At 38.6% G+C, this 22,467-nt stretch overlaps 9 non-coding genes across 9 annotated transcripts; all 9 read right to left on the bottom strand.

The window, feature by feature from the left end:
* Positions 1–820: 820 nt before the first annotated feature.
* TRNAE-UUC (transfer RNA glutamic acid (anticodon UUC)) lies at positions 821–892 on the bottom strand. Its single transcript has one exon. It is a non-coding gene; the product is annotated as a tRNA-Glu (tRNA).
* Positions 893–1,416: 524 nt separating this feature from the next.
* Positions 1,417–1,488, bottom strand: TRNAE-UUC (transfer RNA glutamic acid (anticodon UUC)). The gene has a single exon. It is a non-coding gene; the product is annotated as a tRNA-Glu (tRNA).
* A 1,378-nt stretch (positions 1,489–2,866) lies between these two features.
* On the bottom strand, positions 2,867–2,938 carry TRNAE-UUC (transfer RNA glutamic acid (anticodon UUC)). Its single transcript has one exon. It is a non-coding gene; the product is annotated as a tRNA-Glu (tRNA).
* Positions 2,939–5,041: 2,103 nt separating this feature from the next.
* TRNAE-UUC (transfer RNA glutamic acid (anticodon UUC)) lies at positions 5,042–5,113 on the bottom strand. The gene has a single exon. It is a non-coding gene; the product is annotated as a tRNA-Glu (tRNA).
* A 1,378-nt stretch (positions 5,114–6,491) lies between these two features.
* TRNAE-UUC (transfer RNA glutamic acid (anticodon UUC)) lies at positions 6,492–6,563 on the bottom strand. The gene has a single exon. It is a non-coding gene; the product is annotated as a tRNA-Glu (tRNA).
* A 2,103-nt stretch (positions 6,564–8,666) lies between these two features.
* TRNAE-UUC (transfer RNA glutamic acid (anticodon UUC)) lies at positions 8,667–8,738 on the bottom strand. Its single transcript has one exon. It is a non-coding gene; the product is annotated as a tRNA-Glu (tRNA).
* A 3,554-nt stretch (positions 8,739–12,292) lies between these two features.
* On the bottom strand, positions 12,293–12,364 carry TRNAE-UUC (transfer RNA glutamic acid (anticodon UUC)). Its single transcript has one exon. It is a non-coding gene; the product is annotated as a tRNA-Glu (tRNA).
* Positions 12,365–18,094: 5,730 nt separating this feature from the next.
* TRNAE-UUC (transfer RNA glutamic acid (anticodon UUC)) lies at positions 18,095–18,166 on the bottom strand. The gene has a single exon. It is a non-coding gene; the product is annotated as a tRNA-Glu (tRNA).
* A 1,379-nt stretch (positions 18,167–19,545) lies between these two features.
* On the bottom strand, positions 19,546–19,617 carry TRNAE-UUC (transfer RNA glutamic acid (anticodon UUC)). The gene has a single exon. It is a non-coding gene; the product is annotated as a tRNA-Glu (tRNA).
* Positions 19,618–22,467: the final 2,850 nt, after the last annotated feature.

The following is a 22,467-nucleotide window of genomic DNA, read 5'->3' as shown; positions in this document are numbered from 1 at the left end:
GGGTAAACAAAGATAAGTTAGAATTTATGGCCACAAAGAGCACTTTTATCCTATAACGCTCAACCTTTGAAAGTGCAAGACTAGTAAAAGGTTCTTTCACATACCGGGAGTCGAACCCGGGCAACATGGGTGAAAACCAGGAATCCTAACCGCTAGACCATATGGGAGCAGTTATTAAGTATAATGAGTCATGGACTAAGAAAAAGTGGGAATAAAGAAAATGTATATATATTTTTTCATTTTGCCGCTTTGAGCTTGTCTACAAACATCTGGTGGTTGCCTAGTTAGCGCAGTAGGAAGCGTGTCAGTCTCATAATCTGAAAGTCGTGAGTTCGGTTCTCACACGAGGCACTGTTCAGTGAGTTTTTGTCTTCCTCCATTCATGCAGGAAATCGGGTTTTTCTTCCGAAACGTTTTTAATATATGAGGAAAGTGTTGTTGATTTCCTTGTCATTTTTGAGTGAGTAGAAGAGATGGGAATGATTTGAGCTTTAAATCCAAAATAGGATCTTGCCTAAAAAGAAACAATATTAAAGCAAAGTCCCAATCAGATTGGGTGAAATAGTCTGATGGTTTCTTATTTATTGGCGAAACTAGTTCATTAAAAAAAGGAAAATTAGCCAAACTGACAGGATAAAGGGGTTGTTGACTTGGAGTGAGAAGGGAACAATAGGAATTATTTGAGTTTTCAAGCTCAAATAGGATCTGGTGAAAAGAGGAGGAATGGGTAAACAAAGATAAGTTAGAATTTATGGCCACAAAGAGCACTTTTATCCTATAACGCTCAACCTTTGAAAGTGCAAGACTAGTAAAAGGTTTTTTCCCATACCGGGAGTCGAACCCGGGCCACCTGGGTGAAAACCAGGAATCCTAACCGCTAGAGCATATGGGAGCAGTTATTAAGTCTCATAATCTGAAGGTCGTGAGTTCGATCCTCACACGAGGCACTGTTCAGTGAGTTTTTGTCTTCCTCCATTCATGCAGGAAATCGGGTTTTTCTGCCGAAACGTTTTTAATATATGAGGAAAGTGTTGTTGATTTCCTTGTCATTTTTGAGTGAGTAGAAGAGATGGGAATGATTTGAGCTTTAAATCCAAAATAGGGTCTTGCCTAAAAAGAAACAATATTAAAGCAAAGTCCCAATCAGATTGGGTGAAATAGTCTGATGGTTTCTTATTTATTGGTGAAACTAGTTCATTAAAAAAAGGAAAATTAGCCAAACTGACAGGATAAAGGGGTTGTTGACTTGGAGTGAGAAGGGAACAATAGGAATTATTTGAGTTTTCAAGCTCAAATAGGATCTGGTGAAAAGAGGAGGAATGGGTAAACAAAGATAAGTTAGAATTTATGGCCACAAAGAGCACTTTTATCCTATAACGCTCAACCTTTGAAAGTGCAAGACTAGTAGATGGTTTTTTCCCATACCGGGAGTCGAACCCAGGCCACCTGGGTGAAAGCCAGGAATCCTAACCGCTAGACCATATGGGAGCAGTTATTAAGTATAATGAGTCATGGACTAAGAAAAAGTGGGAATAAAGAAAATGTATATATATTTTTTCATTTTGCCGCTTTGAGCTTGTCTACAAACATCTGGTGGTTGCCTAGTTAGCGCAGTAGGAAGCGTGTCAGTCTCATAATCTGAAGGTCGTGAGTTCGATCCTCACACGAGGCACTGTTCAGTGAGTTTTTGTCTTCCTCCATTCATGCAGGAAATCGGGTTTTTCTGCCGAAACGTTTTTAATATATGAGGAAAGTGTTGTTGATTTCCTTGTCATTTTTGAGTGAGTAGAAGAGATGGGAATGATTTGAGCTTTAAATCCAAAATAGGATCTTGCCTAAAAAGAAACAATATTAAAGCAAAGTCCCAATCAGATTGGGTGAAATAGTCTGATGGTTTCTTATTTATTGGCGAAACTAGTTCATTAAAAAAAGGAAAATTAGCCAAACTGACAGGATAAAGGGGTTGTTGACTTGGAGTGAGAAGGGAACAATAGGAATTATTTGAGTTTTCAAGCTCAAATAGGATCTGGTGAAAAGAGGAGGAATGGGTAAACAAAGATAAGTTAGAATTTATGGCCACAAAGAGCACTTTTATCCTATAACGCTCAACCTTTGAAAGTGCAAGACTAGTAAAAGGTTCTTTCACATACCGGGAGTCAAACCCGGGCCACCTGGGTGAAAACCAGGAATCCTAACCGCTAGACCATATGGGAGCAGTTATTTAGTGTAATGAGTCATGGACTAAGAAAAAGTGGGAATAAAGAAAATGTATATATATTTTTTCATTTTGCCGCTTTGAGCTTGTCTACAAACATCTGGTGGTTGCCTAGTTAGCGCAGTAGGAAGCGTGTCAGTCTCATAATCTGAAAGTCGTGAGTTCGGTTCTCACACGAGGCACTGTTCAGTGAGTTTTTGTCTTCCTCCATTCATGCAGGAAATCGGGTTTTTCTTCCGAAACGTTTTTAATATATGAGGAAAGTGTTGTTGATTTCCTTGTCATTTTTGAGTGAGTAGAAGAGATGGGAATGATTTGAGCTTTAAATCCAAAATAGGATCTTGCCTAAAAAGAAACAATATTAAAGCAAAGTCCCAATCAGATTGGGTGAAATAGTCTGATGGTTTCTTATTTATTGGCGAAACTAGTTCAATAAAAAAAGGAAAATTAGCCAAACTGACAGGATAAAGGGGTTGTTGACTTGGAGTGAGAAGGGAACAATAGGATTTATTTGAGTTTTCAAGCTCAAATAGGATCTGGTGAAAAGAGGAGGAATGGGTAAACAAAGATAAGTTAGAATTTATGGCCACAAAGAGCACTTTTATCCTATAACGCTCAACCTTTGAAAGTGCAAGACTAGTAAATGGTTTTTTCCCATACCGGGAGTCGAACCCAGGCCACCTGGGTGAAAACCAGGAATCCTATCCGCTAGACCATATGGGAGCAGTTATTAAGTATAATGAGTCATGGACTAAGAAAAAGTGGGAATAAAGAAAATGTATATATATTTTTTCATTTTGCCGCTTTGAGCTTGTCTACAAACATCTGGTGGTTGCCTAGTTAGCGCAGTAGGAAGTGTGTCAGTCTCATAATCTGAAGGTCGTGAGTTCGATCCTCACACGAGGCACTGTTCCGTGAGTTTTTGTCTTCCTCCATTCATGCAGGAAATCGGGTTTTTCTGCCGAAACGTTTTTAATATATGAGGAAAGTGTTGTTGATTTCCTTGTCATTTTTGAGTGAGTAGAAGAGATGGGAATGATTTGAGCTTTAAATCCAAAATAGGATCTTGCCTAAAAAGAAACAATATTAAAGCAAAGTCCCAATCAGATTGGGTGAAATAGTCTGATGGTTTCTTATTTATTGGCGAAACTAGTTCATTAAAAAAAGGAAAATTAGCCAAACTGACAGGATAAAGGGGTTGTTGACTTGGAGTGAGAAGGGAACAATAGGAATTATTTGAGTTTTCAAGCTCAAATAGGATCTGGTGAAAAGAGGAGGAATGGGTAAACAAAGATAAGTTAGAATTTATGGCCACATAGAGCACTTTTATCCTATAACGCTCAACCTTTGAAAGTGCAAGACTAGTAAAAGGTTCTTTCACATACCGGGAGTCGAACCCGGGCCACCTGGGTGAAAACCAGGAATCTTAACCGCTAGACCATATGGGAGCAGTTATTAAGTATAACGAGTCATGGACTAAGAAAAAGTGGGAATAAAGAAAATGTATATATATTTTTTCATTTTGCCGCTTTGAGCTTGTCTACAAACATCTGGTGGTTGCCTAGTTAGCGCAGTAGGAAGCGTGTCAGTCTCATAATCTGAAGGTCGTGAGTTCGATCCTCACACGAGGCACTGTTCAGTGAGTTTTTGTCTTCCTCCATTCATGCAGGAAATCGGGTTTTTCTGCCGAAACGTTTTTAATATATGAGGAAAGTGTTGTTGATTTCCTTGTCATTTTTGAGTGAGTAGAAGAGATGGGAATGATTTGAGCTTTAAATCCAAAATAGGATCTTGCCTAAAAAGAAACAATATTAAAGCAAAGTCCCAATCAGATTGGGTGAAATAGTCTGATGGTTTCTTATTTATTGGCGAAACTAGTTCATTAAAAAAAGGAAAATTAGCCAAACTGACAGGATAAAGGGGTTGTTGACTTGGAGTGAGAAGGGAACAATAGGAATTATTTGAGTTTTCAAGCTCAAATAGGATCTGGTGAAAAGAGGAGGAATGGGTAAACAAAGATAAGTTAGAATTTATGGCCACAAAGAGCACTTTTATCCTATAACGCTCAACCTTTGAAAGTGCAAGACTAGTAAAAGGTTCTTTCACATACCGGGAGTCGAACCCGGGCAACACGGGTGAAAACCAGGAATCCTAACCGCTAGACCATATGGGAGCAGTTATTTAGTGTAATGAGTCATGGACTAAGAAAAAGTGGGAATAAAGAAAATTTATATATATTTTTTCATTTTGCCGCTTTGAGATTGTTTACAAACATCTGGTGGTTGCCTCGTTAGTGCAGTAGGAAGCGTGTCAGTCTAATAATCTGAAGGTTGTGAGTTCGATCCTCAGACGAGGCACCGTTCAGTGAGTTTTTGTCTTCCTCCATTCATGCAGGAAATCGGGTTTTTCTGCCGAAACGTTTTTAATATATGAGGAAAGTGTTGTTGATTTCCTTGTCATTTTTGAGTGAGTAGAAGAGATGGGAATGATTTGAGCTTTAAATCCAAAATAGGATCTTGCCTAAAAAGAAACAATATTAAAGCAAAGTCCCAATCAGATTGGGTGAAATAGTCTGATGGTTTCTTATTTATTGGCGGAACTAGTTCATTAAAAAAAGGAAAATTAGCCAAACTGACAGGATAAAGGGGTTGTTGACTTGGAGTGAGAAGGGAACAATAGGAATTATTTGAGTTTTCAAGCTCAAATAGGATCTGGTGAAAAGAGGAGGAATGGGTAAACAAAGATAAATTAGAATTTATGGCCACAAAGAGCACTTTTATCCTATAACGCTCAACCTTTGAAAGTGCAAGACTAGTAAAAGGTTTTTTCCCATACCGGGAGTCGAACCCGGGCCACCTGGGTGAAAACCAGGAATCCTAACCGCTAGACCATATGGGAGCAGTTACTAAGTATAATGAGTCATGGACTAAGAAAAAGTGGGAATAAAGAAAATGTATATATATTTTTTCATTTTGCCGCTTTGAGCTTGTCTACAAACATCTGGTGGTTGCCTAGTTAGCGCAGTAGGAAGCGTGTCAGTCTCATAATCTGAAGGTCGTGAGTTCGATCCTCACACGAGGCACTGTTCAGTGAGTTTTTGTCTTCCTCCATTCATGCAGGAAATCGGGTTTTTCTGCCGAAACGTTTTTAATATATGAGGAAAGTGTTGTTGATTTCCTTGTCATTTTTGAGTGAGTAGAAGAGATGGGAATGATTTGAGCTTTAAATCCAAAATAGGATCTTGCCTAAAAAGAAACAATATTAAAGCAAAGTCCCAATCAGATTGGGTGAAATAGTCTGATGGTTTCTTATTTATTGGCGAAACTAGTTCATTAAAAAAAGGAAAATTAGCCAAACTGACAGGATAAAGGGGTTGTTGACTTGGAGTGAGAAGGGAACAATAGGAATTATTTGAGTTTTCAAGCTCAAATAGGATCTGGTGAAAAGAGGAGGAATGGGTAAACAAAGATAAGTTAGAATTTATGGCCACAAAGAGCACTTTTATCCTATAACGCTCAACCTTTGAAAGTGCAAGACTAGTAAAAGGTTCTTTCACATACCGGGAGTCGAACCCGGGCAACATGGGTGAAAACCAGGAATCCTAACCGCTAGACCATATGGGAGCAGTTATTTAGTGTAATGAGTCATGGACTAAGAAAAAGTGGGAATAAAGAAAATTTATATATATTTTTTCATTTTGCCGCTTTGAGATTGTTTACAAACATCTGGTGGTTGCCTCGTTAGTGCAGTAGGAAGCGTGTCAGTCTAATAATCTGAAGGTTGTGAGTTCGATCCTCAGACGAGGCACCGTTCAGTGAGTTTTTGTCTTCCTCCATTCATGCAGGAAATCGGGTTTTTCTGCCGAAACGTTTTTAATATATGAGGAAAGTGTTGTTGATTTCCTTGTCATTTTTGAGTGAGTAGAAGAGATGGGAATGATTTGAGCTTTAAATCCAAAATAGGATCTTGCCTAAAAAGAAACAATATTAAAGCAAAGTCCCAATCAGATTGGGTGAAATAGTCTGATGGTTTCTTATTTATTGGCGGAACTAGTTCATTAAAAAAAGGAAAATTAGCCAAACTGACAGGATAAAGGGGTTGTTGACTTGGAGTGAGAAGGGAACAATAGGAATTATTTGAGTTTTCAAGCTCAAATAGGATCTGGTGAAAAGAGGAGGAATGGGTAAACAAAGATAAATTAGAATTTATGGCCACAAAGAGCACTTTTATCCTATAACGCTCAACCTTTGAAAGTGCAAGACTAGTAAAAGTTTTTTTCCCATACCGGGAGTCGAACCCGGGCCACCTGGGTGAAAACCAGGAATCCTAACCGCTAGACCATATGGGAGCAGTTACTAAGTATAATGAGTCATGGACTAAGAAAAAGTGGGAATAAAGAAAATGTATATATATTTTTTCATTTTGCCGCTTTGAGCTTGTCTACAAACATCTGGTGGTTGCCTAGTTAGCACAGTAGGAAGCGTGTCAGTCTCATAATCTGAAGGTCGTGAGTTCGATCCTCACATGAGGCACTGTTCAGTGAGTTTTTGTCTTCCTCCATTCATGCAGGAAATCGGGTTTTTCTGCCGAAACGTTTTTAATATATGAGGAAAGTGTTGTTGATTTCCTTGTCATTTTTGAGTGAGTAGAAGAGATGGGAATGATTTGAGCTTTAAATCCAAAATAGGATCTTGCCTAAAAAGAAACAATATTAAAGCAAAGTCCCAATCAGATTGGGTGAAATAGTCTGATGGTTTCTTATTTATTGGCGAAACTAGTTCATTAAAAAAAGGAAAATTAGCCAAACTGACAGGATAAAGGGGTTGTTGACTTGGAGTGAGAAGGGAACAATAGGAATTATTTGAGTTTTCAAGCTCAAATAGGATCTGGTGAAAAGAGGAGGAATGGGTAAACAAAGATAAGTTAGAATTTATGGCCACAAAGAGCACTTTTATCCTATAACGCTCAACCTTTGAAAGTGCAAGACTAGTAAAAGGTTCTTTCACATACCGGGAGTCGAACCCGGGCCACCTGGGTGAAAACCAGGAATCTTAACCGCTAGACCATATGGGAGCAGTTATTAAGTATAACGAGTCATGGACTAAGAAAAAGTGGGAATAAAGAAAATGTATATATATTTTTTCATTTTGCCGCTTTGAGCTTGTCTACAAACATCTGGTGGTTGCCTAGTTAGCGCAGTAGGAAGCGTGTCAGTCTCATAATCTGAAGGTCGTGAGTTCGATCCTCACACGAGGCACTGTTCAGTGAGTTTTTGTCTTCCTCCATTCATGCAGGAAATCGGGTTTTTCTGCCGAAACGTTTTTAATATATGAGGAAAGTGTTGTTGATTTCCTTGTCATTTTTGAGTGAGTAGAAGAGATGGGAATGATTTGAGCTTTAAATCCAAAATAGGATCTTGCCTAAAAAGAAACAATATTAAAGCAAAGTCCCAATCAGATTGGGTGAAATAGTCTGATGGTTTCTTATTTATTGGCGAAACTAGTTCATTAAAAAAAGGAAAATTAGCCAAACTGACAGGATAAAGGGGATGTTGACTTGGAGTGAGAAGGGAACAATAGGAATTATTTGAGTTTTCAAGCTCAAATAGGATCTGGTGAAAAGAGGAGGAATGGGTAAACAAAGATAAGTTAGAATTTATGGCCACAAAGAGCACTTTTATCCTATAACGCTCAACCTTTGAAAGTGCAAGACTAGTAAAAGGTTCTTTCACATACCGGTAGTCGAACCCGGGCAACATGGGTGAAAACCAGGAATCCTAACCGCTAGACCATATGGGAGCAATTATTTAGTGTAATGAGTCATGGACTAAGAAAAAGTGGGAATAAAGAAAATTTATATATATTTTTTCATTTTGCCGCTTTGAGATTGTTTACAAACATCTGGTGGTTGCCTCGTTAGTGCAGTAGGAAGCGTGTCAGTCTAATAATCTGAAGGTTGTGAGTTCGATCCTCAGACGAGGCACCGTTCAGTGAGTTTTTGTCTTCCTCCATTCATGCAGGAAATCGGGTTTTTCTGCCGAAACGTTTTTAATATATGAGGAAAGTGTTGTTGATTTCCTTGTCATTTTTGAGTGAGTAGAAGAGATGGGAATGATTTGAGCTTTAAATCCAAAATAGGATCTTGCCTAAAAAGAAACAATATTAAAGCAAAGTCCCAATCAGATTGGGTGAAATAGTCTGATGGTTTCTTATTTATTGGCGGAACTAGTTCATTAAAAAAAGGAAAATTAGCCAAACTGACAGGATAAAGGGGTTGTTGACTTGGAGTGAGAAGGGAACAATAGGAATTATTTGAGTTTTCAAGCTCAAATAGGATCTGGTGAAAAGAGGAGGAATGGGTAAACAAAGATAAATTAGAATTTATGGCCACAAAGAGCACTTTTATCCTATAACGCTCAACCTTTGAAAGTGCAAGACTAGTAAAAGGTTTTTTCCCATACCAGGAATCGAACCCGGGCCACCTGGGTGAAAACCAGGAATCCTAACCGCTAGACCATATGGGAACAGTTATTAAGTAAAATGAGTCATGGACTATGAAAAAGTGGGAATAAAGAAAATATATATATATTTTTTTCATTTTGCCGCTTTGAGCTTGTTTACAAACATCTGGTGGTTGCCTCGTTAGCGCAGTAGGAAGCGTGTCAGTCTAATAATCTGAAGGTCGTGAGTTCGATCCACACACGAGGCACTGTTCAGTGAGTTTTTGTCTTCCTCCATTCATGCAGGAAATCGGGTTTTTCTTCCGAAACGTTTTTAATATATGAGGAAAGTGTTGTTGATTTCCTTGTCATTTTTGAGTGAGTAGAAGAGATGGGAATGATTTGAGCTTTAAATCCAAAATAGGATCTTGCCTAAAAAGAAACAATATTAAAGCAAAGTCCCAATCAGATTGGGTGAAATAGTCTAATGGTTTCTTATTTATTGGCGAAACTAGTTCAATAAAAAAAGGAAAATTAGCCAAACTGACAGGATAAAGGGGTTGTTGACTTGGAGTGAGAAGGGAACAATAGGAATTATTTGAGTTTTCAAGCTCAAATAGGATCTGGTGAAAAGAGGAGGAATGGGTAAACAAAGATAAGTTAGAATTTATGGCCACAAAGAGCACTTTTATCCTATAACGCTCAACCTTTGAAAGTGCAAGACTAGTAAAAGGTTCTTTCACATACCGGGAGTCGAACCCGGGCAACATGGGTGAAGACCAGGAATCCTAACCGCTAGACCATATGGGAGCAGTTATTTAGTGTAATGAGTCATGGACTAAGAAAAAGTGGGAATAAAGAAAATGTATATATATTTTTTCATTTTGCCGCTTTGAGCTTGTCTACAAACATCTGGTGGTTGCCTCGTTAGCGCAGTAGGAAGCGTGTCAGTATCATAATCTGAAGGTCGTGAGTTCGATCCTCACACGAGGCACTGTTCAGTGAGTTTTTGTCTTCCTCCATTCATGCAGGAAATCGGGTATTTCTGCCGAAACGTTTTTAATATATGAGGAAAGTGTTGTTGATTTCCTTGTCATTTTTGAGTGAGTAGAAGAGATGGGAATGATTTGAGCTTTAAATCCAAAATAGGATCTTGCCTAAAAAGAAACAATATTAAAGCAAAGTCCCAATCAGATTGGGTGAAATAGTCTGATGGTTTCTTATTTATTGGCGAAACTAGTTCATTAAAAAAAGGAAAATTAGCCAAACTGACAGGATAAAGGGGTTGTTGACTTGGAGTGAGAAGGGAACAATAGGAATTATTTGAGTTTTCAAGCTCAAATAGGATCTGGTGAAAAGAGGAGGAATGGGTAAACAAAGATAAGTTAGAATTTATGGCCACAAAGAGCACTTTTATCCTATAACGCTCAACCTTTGAAAGTGCAAGACTAGTAAAAGGTTCTTTCACATACCGGGAGTCGAACCCGGGCAACATGGGTGAAAACCAGGAATCCTAACCGCTAGACCATATGGGAGCAGTTATTTAGTGTAATGAGTCATGGACTAAGAAAAAGTGGGAATAAAGAAAATGTATATATATTTTTTCATTTTGCCGCTTTGAGCTTGTCTACAAACATCTGGTGGTTGCCTCGTTAGCGCAGTAGGAAGCGTGTCAGTATCATAATCTGAAGGTCGTGAGTTCGATCCTCACACGAGGCACTGTTCAGTGAGTTTTTGTCTTCCTCCATTCATGCAGGAAATCGGGTTTTTGTGCCGAAACGTTTTTAATATATGAGGAAAGTGTTGTTGATTTCCTTGTCATTTTTGAGTGAGTAGAAGAGATGGGAATGATTTGAGCTTTAAATCCAAAATAGGATCTTGCCTAAAAAGAAACAATATTAAAGCAAAGTCCCAATCAGATTGGGTGAAATAGTCTGATGGTTTCTTATTTATTGGCGAAACTAGTTCATTAAAAAAAGGAAAATTAGCCAAACTGACAGGATAAAGGGGTTGTTGACTTGGAGTGAGAAGGGAACAATAGGAATTATTTGAGTTTTCAAGCTCAAATAGGATCTGGTGAAAAGAGGAGGAATGGGTAAACAAAGATAAGTTAGAATTTATGGCCACAAAGAGCACTTTTATCCTATAACGCTCAACCTTTGAAAGTGCAAGACTAGTAAAAGGTTCTTTCACATACCGGTAGTCGAACCCGGGCAACATGGGTGAAAACCAGGAATCCTAACCGCTAGACCATATGGGAGCAGTTACTAAGTATAATGAGTCATGGACTAAGAAAAAGTGGGAATAAAGAAAATGTATATATATTTTTTCATTTTGCCGCTTTGAGCTTGTCTACAAACATCTGGTGGTTGCCTAGTTAGCGCAGTAGGAAGCGTGTCAGTCTCATAATCTGAAGGTCGTGAGTTCGATCCTCACACGAGGCACTGTTCAGTGAGTTTTTGTCTTCCTCCATTCATGCAGGAAATCGGGTTTTTCTGCCGAAACGTTTTTAATATATGAGGAAAGTGTTGTTGATTTCCTTGTCATTTTTGAGTGAGTAGAAGAGATGGGAATGATTTGAGCTTTAAATCCAAAATAGGATCTTGCCTAAAAAGAAACAATATTAAAGCAAAGTCCCAATCAGATTGGGTGAAATAGTCTGATGGTTTCTTATTTATTGGCGAAACTAGTTCATTAAAAAAAGGAAAATTAGCCAAACTGACAGGATAAAGGGGTTGTTGACTTGGAGTGAGAAGGGAACAATAGGAATTATTTGAGTTTTCAAGCTCAAATAGGATCTGGTGAAAAGAGGAGGAATGGGTAAACAAAGATAAGTTAGAATTTATGGCCACAAAGAGCACTTTTATCCTATAACGCTCAACCTTTGAAAGTGCAAGACTAGTAAAAGGTTCTTTCACATACCGGGAGTCGAACCCGGGCAACATGGGTGAAAACCAGGAATCCTAACCGCTAGACCATATGGGAGCAGTTATTTAGTGTAATGAGTCATGGACTAAGAAAAAGTGGGAATAAAGAAAATTTATATATATTTTTTCATTTTGCCGCTTTGAGATTGTTTACAAACATCTGGTGGTTGCCTCGTTAGTGCAGTAGGAAGCGTGTCAGTCTAATAATCTGAAGGTCGTGAGTTCGATCCTCAGACGAGGCACCGTTCAGTGAGTTTTTGTCTTCCTCCATTCATGCAGGAAATCGGGTTTTTCTGCCGAAACGTTTTTAATATATGAGGAAAGTGTTGTTGATTTCCTTGTCATTTTTGAGTGAGTAGAAGAGATGGGAATGATTTGAGCTTTAAATCCAAAATAGGATCTTGCCTAAAAAGAAACAATATTAAAGCAAAGTCCCAATCAGATTGGGTGAAATAGTCTGATGGTTTCTTATTTATTGGCGGAACTAGTTCATTAAAAAAAGGAAAATTAGCCAAACTGACAGGATAAAGGGGTTGTTGACTTGGAGTGAGAAGGGAACAATAGGAATTATTTGAGTTTTCAAGCTCAAATAGGATCTGGTGAAAAGAGGAGGAATGGGTAAACAAAGATAAGTTAGAATTTATGGCCACAAAGAGCACTTTTATCCTATAACGCTCAACCTTTGAAAGTGCAAGACTAGTAAAAGGTTTTTTTCCATACCGGGAGTCGAACCCGGGCCACCTGGGTGAAAACCAGGAATCCTAACCGCTAGACCATATGGAAGCAGTTATTTAGTGTAATGAGTCATGGACTAAGAAAAAGTGGGAATAAAGAAAATGTATATATATTTTTTCATTTTGCCGCTTTGAGATTGTTTACAAACATCTGGTGGTTGCCTCGTTAGTGCAGTAGGAAGCGTGTCATTCTAATAATCTGAAGGTCGTGAGTTCGATCCTCACACGAGGCACTGTTCAGTGAGTTTTTGTCTTCCTCCATTCATGCAGGAAATCGGGTTTTTCTGCCGAAACATTTTTAATATATGAGGAAAGTGTTGTTGATTTCCTTGTCATTTTTGAGTGAGTAGAAGAGATGGGAATGATTTGAGCTTTAAATCCAAAATAGGATCTTGCCTAAAAAGAAACAATATTAAAGCAAAGTCCCAATCAGATTGGGTGAAATAGTCTGATGGTTTCTTATTTATTGGCGAAACTAGTTCATTAAAAAAAGGAAAATTAGCCAAACTGACAGGATAAAGGGGTTGTTGACTTGGAGTGAGAAGGGAACAATAGGAATTATTTGAGTTTTCAAGCTCAAATAGGATCTGGTGAAAAGAGGAGGAATGGGTAAACAAAGATAAGTTAGAATTTATGGGCACAAAGAGCACTTTTATCCTATAACGCTCAACCTTTGAAAGTGCAAGACTAGTAAAAGGTTCTTTCACATACCGGGAGTCGAACCCGGGAAAAATGGGTGAAAACCAGGAATCCTAACCGCTAGACCATATGGGAGCAGTTATTTAGTGTAATGAGTCATGGACTAAGAAAAAGTGGGAATAAAGAAAATGTATATATATTTTTTCATTTTGCTGCTTTGAGCTTGTCTACAAACATCTGGTGGTTGCCTAGTTAGCGCAGTAGGAAGCGTGTCAGTATCATAATCTGAAGGTCGTGAGTTCGATCCTCACACGAGGCACTGTTCTGTGAGTTTTTGTCTTCCTCCATTCATGCAGGAAATCGGGTTTTTCTGCCGAAACGTTTTTAATATATAAGGAAAGTGTTGTTGATTTCCTTGTCATTTTTGAGTGAGTAGAAGAGATGGGAATGATTTGAGCTTTAAATCCAAAATAGGATCTTGCCTAAAAAGAAACAATATTAAAGCAAAGTCCCAATCAGATTGGGTGAAATAGTCTGATGGTTTCTTATTTATTGGCGAAACTAGTTCATTAAAAAAAGGAAAATTAGCCAAACTGACAGGATAAAGGGGTTGTTGACTTGGAGTGAGAAGGGAACAATAGGAATTATTTGAGTTTTCAAGCTCAAATAGGATCTGGTGAAAAGAGGAGGAATGGGTAAACAAAGATAAGTTAGAATTTATGGGCACAAAGAGCACTTTTATCCTATAACGCTCAACCTTTGAAAGTGCAAGACTAGTAAAAGGTTCTTTCACATACCGGGAGTCGAACCCAGGCAACATGGGTGAAAACCAGGAATCCTAACCGCTAGACCATATGGGAGCAGTTATTTAGTGTAATGAGTCATGGACTAAGAAAAAGTGGGAATAAAGAAAATGTATATATATTTTTTCATTTTGCCGCTTTGAGCTTGTTTACAAACATTTGGTGGTTGCCTAGTTAGCGCAGTAGGAAGCGTGTCAGTATCATAATCTGAAGGTCGTGAGTTCGATCCTCACACGAGGCACTGTTCAGTGAGTTTTTGTCTTCCTCCATTCATGCAGGAAATCGGGTTTTTCTGCCGAAACGTTTTTAATATATGAGGAAAGTGTTGTTGATTTCCTTGTCATTTTTGAGTGAGTAGAAGAGATGGGAATGATTTGAGCTTTAAATCCAAAATAGGATCTTGCCTAAAAAGAAACAATATTAAAGCAAAGTCCCAATCAGATTGGGTGAAATAGTCTGATGGTTTCTTATTTATTGGCGAAACTAGTTCATTAAAAAAAGGAAAATTAGCCAAACTGACAGGATAAAGGGGTTGTTGACTTGGAGTGAGAAGGGAACAATAGGAATTATTTGAGTTTTCAAGCTCAAATAGGATCTGGTGAAAAGAGGAGGAATGGGTAAACAAAGATAAGTTAGAATTTATGGCCACAAAGAGCACATTTATCCTATAACGCTCAACCTTTGAAAGTGCAAGACTAGTAAAAGGTTCTTTCACATACCGGGAGTCGAACCCAGGCAACATGGGTGAAAACCAGGAATCCTAACCGCTAGACCATATGGGAGCAGTTATTTAGTGTAATGAGTCATGGACTAAGAAAAAGTGGGAATAAAGAAAATGTATATATATTTTTTCATTTTGCCGCTTTGAGCTTGTCTACCAACATCTGGTGGTTGCCTAGTTAGCGCAGTAGGAAGCGTGTCAGTATCATAATCTGAAGGTCGTGAGTTCGATCCTCACACGAGGCACTGTTCAGTGAGTTTTTGTCTTCCTCCATTCATGCAGGAAATCGGGTTTTTCTGCCGAAACGTTTTTAATATATGAGGAAAGTGATGTTGATTTCCTTGTCATTTTTGAGTGAGTAGAAGAGATGGGAATGATTTGAGCTTTAAATCCAAAATAGGATCTTGCCTAAAAAGAAACAATATTAAAGCAAAGTCCCAATCAGATTGGGTGAAATAGTCTGATGGTTTCTTATTTATTGGCGGAACTAGTTCATTAAAAAAAGGAAAATTAGCCAAACTGACAGGATAAAGGGGTTGTTGACTTGGAGTGAGAAGGGAACAATAGGAATTATTTGAGTTTTCAAGCTCAAATAGGATCTGGTGAAAAGAGGAGGAATGGGTAAACAAAGATAAGTTAGAATTTATGGCCACAAAGAGCACTTTTATCCTATAACGCTCAACCTTTGAAAGTGCAAGACTAGTAAAAGGTTCTTTCACATACCGGGAGTCGAACCCGGGCAACATGGGTGAAAACCAGGAATCCTAACCGCTAGACCATATGGGAGCAGTTATTAAGTAAAATGAGTCATGGACTAAGAAAAAGTGGGAATAAAGAAAATATATATATATTTTTTTCATTTTGCCGCTTTGAGCTTGTCTACAAACATCTGGTGGTTGCCTCGTTAGCGCAGTAGGAAGCGTGTCAGTCTAATAATCTGAAGGTCGTGAGTTCGATCCACACACAAGGCACTGTTCAGTGAGTTTTTGTCTTCCTCCATTCATGCAGGAAATCGGGTTTTTCTGCCGAAACATTTTTAATATATGAGGAAAGTGTTGTTGATTTCCTTGTCATTTTTGAGTGAGTAGAAGAGATGGGAATGATTTGAGCTTTAAATCCAAAATAGGATCTTGCCTAAAAAGAAACAATATTAAAGCAAAGTCCCAATCAGATTGGGTGAAATAGACTGATGGTTTCTTATTTATTGGCGGAACTAGTTCATTAAAAAAAGGAAAATTAGCCAAACTGACAGGATAAAGGGGTTGTTGACTTGGAGTGAGAAAGGAACAATAGGAATTATTTGAGTTTTCAAGCTCAAATAGGATCTGGTGAAAAGAGGAGGAATGGGTAAACAAAGATAAGTTAGAATTTATGGCCACAAAGAGCACTTTTATCCTATAACGCTCAACCTTTGAAAGTGCAAGACTAGTAAAAGGTTCTTTCACATACCGGGAGTCGAACCCGGGCAACATGGGTGAAAACCAGGAATCCTAACCGCTAGACCATATGGGAGCAGTTATTAAGTAAAATGAGTCATGGACTAAGAAAAAGTGGGAATAAAGAAAATGTATATATATTTTTTCATTTTGCCGCTTTGAGATTGTTTACAAACATCTGGTGGTTGCCTCGTTAGTGCAGTAGGAAGCGTGTCAGTCTAATAATCTGAAGGTCGTGAGTTCGATCCTCAGACGAGGCACCGTTCAGTGAGTTTTTGTCTTCCTCCATTCATGCAGGAAATCGGGTTTTTCTGCCGAAACGTTTTTAATATATGAGGAAAGTGTTGTTGATTTCCTTGTCATTTTTGAGTGAGTAGAAGAGATGGGAATGATTTGAGCTTTAAATCCAAAATAGGATCTTGCCTAAAAAGAAACAATATTAAAGCAAAGTCCCAATCAGATTGGGTGAAATAGTCTGATGGTTTCTTATTTATTGGCGGAACTAGTTCATTAAAAAAAGGAAAATTAGCCAAACTGACAGGATAAAGGGGTTGTTGACTTGGAGTGAGAAGGGAACAATAGGAATTATTTGAGTTTTCAAGCTCAAATAGGATCTGGTGAAAAGAGGAGGAATGGGTAAACAAAGATAAGTTAGAATTTATGGCCACAAAGAGCACTTTTATCCTATAACGCTCAACCTTTGAAAGTGCAAGACTAGTAAAAGGTTCTTTCACATACCGGGAGTTGAACCCGGGCAACATGGGTGAAAACCAGGAATCCTAACCGCTAGACCATATGGGAGCAGTTATTTAGTGTAATGAGTCATGGACTAAGAAAAAGTGGGAATAAAGAAAATGTATATATATTTTTTCATTTTGCCGCTTTGAGATTGTTTACAAACATCTGGTGGTTGCCTCGTTAGTGCAGTAGGAAGCGTGTCAGTCTAATAATCTGAAGGTCGTGAGTTCGATCCTCACACGAGGCACTGTTCAGTGAGTTTTTGTCTTCCTCCATTCATGCAGGAAATCGGGTTTTTCTGCCGAAACATTTTTAATATATGAGGAAAGTGTTGTTGATTTCCTTGTCATTTTTGAGTGAGTAGAAGAGATGGGAATGATTTGAGCTTTAAATCCAAAATAGGATCTTGCCTAAAAAGAAACAATATTAAAGCAAAGTCCCAATCAGATTGGGTGAAATAGTCTGATGGTTTCTTATTTATTGGCGAAACTAGTTCATTAAAAAAAGGAAAATTAGCCAAACTGACAGGATAAAGGGGTTGTTGACTTGGAGTGAGAAGGGAACAATAGGAATTATTTGAGTTTTCAAGCTCAAATAGGATCTGGTGAAAAGAGGAGGAATGGGTAAACAAAGATAATTTAGAATTTATGGCCACAAAGAGCACATTTATCCTATAACGCTCAACCTTTGAAAGTGCAAGACTAGTAAAAAGTTTTTTCCCATACCGGGAGTTGAAACCGGGCCACCTGGGTGAAAACCAGGAATCCTAACCGCTAGACCATATGGGAGCAGTTATTAAGTAAAATGAGTCATGGACTAAGAAAAAGTGGGAATAAAGAAAATATATATATATTTTTTTCATTTTGCCGCTTTGAGCTTGTCTACAAACATCTGGTGGTTGCCTCGTTAGCGCAGTAGGAAGCGTGTCAGTCTAATAATCTGAAGGTCGTGAGTTCGATCCACACACAAGGCACTGTTCAGTGAGTTTTTGTCTTCCTCCATTCATGCAGGAAATCGGGTTTTTCTGCCGAAACATTTTTAATATATGAGGAAAGTGTTGTTGATTTCCTTGTCATTTTTGAGTGAGTAGAAGAGATGGGAATGATTTGAGCTTTAAATCCAAAATAGGATCTTGCCTAAAAAGAAACAATATTAAAGCAAATTCCCAATCAGATTGGGTGAAATAGTCTGATGGTTTCTTATTTATTGGCGAAACTAGTTCATTAAAAAAAGGAAAATTAGCCAAACTGACAGGATAAAGGGGTTGTTGACTTGGAGTGAGAAGGGAACAATAGGAATTATTTGAGTTTTCAAGCTCAAATAGGATCTGGTGAAAAGAGGAGGAATGGGTAAACAAAGATAAAATAGAATTTATGGCCACAAAGAGCACTTTTATCCTATAACGCTCAACCTTTGAAAGTGCAAGACTAGTAAAAGGTTTTTTCCCATACCGGGAGTCGAACCCAGGCCACCTGGGTGAAAACCAGGAATCCTAACCGCTAGACCATATGGAAGCAGTTATTTAGTGTAATGAGTCATGGACTAAGAAAAAGTGGGAATAAAGAAAATGTATATATATTTTTTCATTTTGCCGCTTTGAGATTGTTTACAAACATCTGGTGGTTGCCTCGTTAGTGCAGTAGGAAGCGTGTCAGTCTAATAATCTGAAGGTCGTGAGTTCGATCCTCACACGAGGCACTGTTCAGTGAGTTTTTGTCTTCCTCCATTCATGCAGGAAATCGGGTTTTTCTGCCGAAACATTTTTAATATATGAGGAAAGTGTTGTTGATTTCCTTGTCATTTTTGAGTGAGTAGAAGAGATGGGAATGATTTGAGCTTTAAATCCAAAATAGGATCTTGCCTAAAAAGAAACAATATTAAAGCAAAGTCCCAATCAGATTGGGTGAAATAGTCTGATGGTTTCTTATTTATTGGCGAAACTAGTTCATTAAAAAAAGGAAAATTAGCCAAACTGACAGGATAAAGGGGTTGTTGACTTGGAGTGAGAAGGGAACAATAGGAATTATTTGAGTTTTCAAGCTCAAATAGGATCTGGTGAAAAGAGGAGGAATGGGTAAACAAAGATAATTTAGAATTTATGGCCACAAAGAGCACATTTATCCTATAACGCTCAACCTTTGAAAGTGCAAGACTAGTAAAAGGTTTTTTCCCATACCGGGAGTTGAAACCGGGCCACCTGGGTGAAAACCAGGAATCCTAACCGCTAGACCATATGGGAGCAGTTATTAAGTAAAATGAGTCATGGACTAAGAAAAAGTGGGAATAAAGAAAATATATATATATTTTTTTCATTTTGCCGCTTTGAGCTTGTCTACAAACATCTGGTGGTTGCCTCGTTAGCGCAGTAGGAAGCGTGTCAGTCTAATAATCTGAAGGTCGTGAGTTCGATCCACACACAAGGCACTGTTCAGTGAGTTTTTGTCTTCCTCCATTCATGCAGGAAATTGGGTTTTTCTGCCGAAACATTTTTAATATATGAGGAAAGTGTTGTTGATTTCCTTGTCATTTTTGAGTGAGTAGAAGAGATGGGAATGATTTGAGCTTTAAATCCAAAATAGGATCTTGCCTAAAAAGAAACAATATTAAAGTAAATTCCCAATCAGATTGGGTGAAATAGTCTGATGGTTTCTTATTTATTGGCGAAACTAGTTCATTAAAAAAAGGAAAATTAGCCAAACTGACAGGATAAAGGGGTTGTTGACTTGGAGTGAGAAGGGAACAATAGGAATTATTTGAGTTTTCAAGCTCAAATAGGATCTGGTGAAAAGAGGAGGAATGGGTAAACAAAGATAAAATAGAATTTATGGCCACAAAGAGCACTTTTATCCTATAACGCTCAACCTTTGAAAGTGCAAGACTAGTAAAAGGTTTTTTCCCATACCGGGAGTCGAACCCGGGCCATCTGGGTGAAAACCAGGAATCTTAACCGCTAGACCATATGGGAGCAGTTATTAACCCCTTAAGGACGCAGCCTAGTTTGGGCCTTAAGGCTCAGAGCCCATTTTTCAAATCTGACATATTTCACTTTATGTGGTAATAACGTCGGAATGCTTAAACCTATCCAAGCGATTCTGAGATTGTTTTCTCGTGACACTTTGGGCTTCATGTTCGTGGTAAAATTTGGTCGATATATTCAGTCTTTATTTGTGAAAAATTGCAAAATTTAGAGAAAATTTACAAAAAATAGCATTTTTCAGAATTTAAATGCATGTGCTTGAAAAACAGACGGTTATACCACCCAAAATAGTTACTAGTTCACATTTCCCATATGTCTACTTTAGATTGGCATCGTTTTTTGAACATTCTTTTATTTTTCTTAGACGTTACAAGGCTTAGAACATAAACAGCAATTTCTCATATTCTTAAGAAAATTTCAAAAGCCTTTTTTTGAAGGTGCCAGTTCAGTTCTGAAGTGGATTTGAGGGGCCTATGTATTAGAAACCCCCATAAAACACCCCATTTTAAAAACTAGACCCCTCAAAGTATTCAAAACAGCATATAGAAAGTTTTTTAACCCTTCAGGCATTTCACAGGAATTAAAGCAAAGTGGAAATTAAATTTGCAAATTTCATTTTTTCTGCTGAATTTCAATTTTATTCAATTTTTTTTTAGTAACAGAGAAGGTTTTACCAGAGAAACACTACTAAATATGTATTGTCCAGATTCTGCAGTTTTTAGAAATGTCCCACATGTGGCCCTACTGCGCTCGTGGACTAAAACACAAGCCCTAGAAGCAAAGAAGCACCTAGTGCATTTTGAGGCCTCTTTTTTATTAGAATATATTTTAGGCAGCATGCCAGGTTTGAAGAGGCGTTGAGGTATCAAAACAATGGAAACCCACCAGAAGTGACCCCATTTTGGAAATTACACCCCTCAAGGAATTCATTTATGGTTTTTGTTATCATTTTGACCGCACAGTTTTTTCACAGCACCTATTTGAATTGGGCTGTGAAATGAAAAAAATGATATTTTTTCCAATAAAATGTCATTTTTGATCAAAATTTCTTATTTTCACAGGGAACAACATACCCCATTTTGTTGCCCAATTTGTCCTTAGTGCGGCAATACCCCATTTGTGGTGATAAACTGCCGTTTGGGCCCATGGGAGGGCTCAGACGGAAAGGAGCGCTATGTGTTTGTTGGAGTCCAGATTTTGCTGGATTGGTTTTCGGGTGCCATGTTGCATTTGCAGAGCCCCAGAGGTATCAAAGCAATGGAAACCCACCAGAAGTGACCCCATTTTGGAAACTACACCCCTCAAGGAATTCATTTATGGTTTTTGTTATCATTTTGACCGCACAGTTTTTTCACAGCACCTATTTGAATTGGGCTGTGAAATGAAAAAAATGATATTTTTTCCAATAAGATGTCATTTTTGATCAAAATTTCTTATTTTCACAAGGAACAACATACCCCATTTTGTTGCCCAATTTGTCCTTAGTGCGGCAATACCCCATTTGTGGTGATAAACTGCCCTTTGGGCCCATGGGAGGGCTCAGAAGGAAAGGACCACCATTTGGCCTACTGGAGCTTTTCTGGTGCTAAGTCATGTGTGCAGAAGCCCCTGAGGTACCAGTACAGTTGAAACCCACGAGAAGTGACCCCATTTTAAAAACTACACCCCTTAAGACATTCATCTAGAGGTGTAGTGAGCATTTTGACCCCACAGGTACTGTGTAAAAGATAATGCGCAGCAGATGGTGCAGTGTGAGATTTGCAATTTTATATATGTATATGCCATTTCAGTGTCCAATATAGTGTGCCCAGCATGCGCCACCGGAGATATACACCCCTTAAATTGTAATGTGGGTTCTCCTGGGTACGACAATACCCTACATGTGGCTGTTATCAGCTGCCTGGGCATACGGCAGGGCTCAGAAGGGAAAGATGAGGGGGGTAAGCTGTGCGGAGTGCATCAGGGTAAATTGAAAATCAAGGGATGTATGATACATTTTAAAACAATCTTTTATACAGAGCCCTGGTTTTTCGGGACACGTGTCACATTGGTATATTGTGTTCTTCCTTATCCCCCTCTTATAGCAGACTCTGCACCTCTTTTGACTCTTTCCCTTTCCACCGGTTTGGGGACCTTCTCCTGGAAAGTGTTGCCCTGGTACGATGCGCCCCCCCTTCCTGGTCCCTAAAGATTAGATCTTGAAATTCCAGGAAAGTTCCCCTCTGGCCTGCACATCGACGTAGCACATACGCATTGTACAAAGCCATCTGTATGATGTGCCCGGCCAGCTTCTTATACTACACCGCATGGCGCTGTAGGGCTTCAGGACTTGATTTGACAAGTCCATCCCTCCCATGTACCTATTGTAGTCCAGGATGCAGTCTGGTTTGGGGGTGGCCTTTCCTTCATATATCCTAAACCTGTAGGTATACCCTGATGCACTCTCGCACAGCTTATACATCTTCACGCCATACCTTGCCCTCTTACCTGGCAGGTACTGGCGGAATTGAACCCTCCCTTTAAAATGTACCAGGGACTCATCAATAGAAAAACACTTCTCGGGGGTGTATGCTTGGGAAAACCGGGCACTGGAACGGTCTAATAGGGGTCTCCGTTTATACAAACGGTCAAAACTGGGGTCATCTCGGAGTGGGCACGGCTCATTATCAGTATAATGTAAGAAGCGAAGTATTGCCTCATTTATTTATTTTTTTAGGTTCCAGTTCATTTCTGAAGTTGCTTTGAGGGGCCCATATATTAGAAACCCCTATCAAACACCCCATTTTAGAAACTAGACCCCTCAAAGTATTCACAACAGCATTTAGAAAGTTTATGAAC

This window comes from Rhinoderma darwinii, chromosome 3 (assembly GCF_050947455.1).
Source record: "Rhinoderma darwinii isolate aRhiDar2 chromosome 3, aRhiDar2.hap1, whole genome shotgun sequence".
Classification (NCBI taxonomy): Eukaryota; Metazoa; Chordata; class Amphibia; order Anura; family Rhinodermatidae; genus Rhinoderma; species Rhinoderma darwinii.
The sequence above is the reverse complement of the archived record's forward strand: the minus strand, read 5'-3'. Positions and strand labels throughout refer to the sequence as shown.